The 483-nt window shown below is 31.1% G+C and overlaps 1 protein-coding gene across 4 annotated transcripts in view; it reads right to left on the reverse strand.

Moving 5' to 3' along the window:
* LOC107688925 (S phase cyclin A-associated protein in the endoplasmic reticulum-like) overlaps positions 1-483 on the reverse strand; it is a 123,779-nt gene that overhangs the window by 37,099 nt on the left and 86,197 nt on the right. The window lies entirely within an intron of this gene.

A 483-nucleotide genomic window follows, 5' to 3' on the forward strand; every position in this document is an offset into this window, starting at 1 on the left:
GGATGAAGACGACAACTCCCATGATTCCACACTCAGTCACGGCGTCATCAAACTACGCCTTTGTCTCTTTGTTTATTTCGAATACGCGCCCTCTAGCGGCGAAAATTACATATTGTGCCTTTAAATAGATCAAAAGTGACATTTTAATAAACATTTCAAAATAAATACTTACTATTCATTAAAGAATCCTCAAAAAATGTATCACGGTTTCCACAAAAAATATTAAGCAGCAATAACCGTTTTCAGCACTGATAATAATAAAAAAAAATTTTTTTGAAACAACAGCATATTAGAATGATTTCTGAAGAACTATGTGACACTGATGACTGGAGTAACGATGCGGAAAATTTAACTTTGCGTCACAGGAATAAATTACATTTTAAAATGTATTCAAATAGAAAAAAAATGTTCTAAATTGCAATAATATTTCACAATATTACAGTTTTTACAGTATTTTTGATCAAATAAATGCAGCCTTCGCGA

Source organism: Sinocyclocheilus anshuiensis, unplaced genomic scaffold (genome assembly GCF_001515605.1).
Source record: "Sinocyclocheilus anshuiensis isolate Anshui unplaced genomic scaffold, SAMN03320099.WGS_v1.1 scaffold1062, whole genome shotgun sequence".
Lineage (NCBI taxonomy): Eukaryota > Metazoa > Chordata > Actinopteri > Cypriniformes > Cyprinidae > Sinocyclocheilus > Sinocyclocheilus anshuiensis.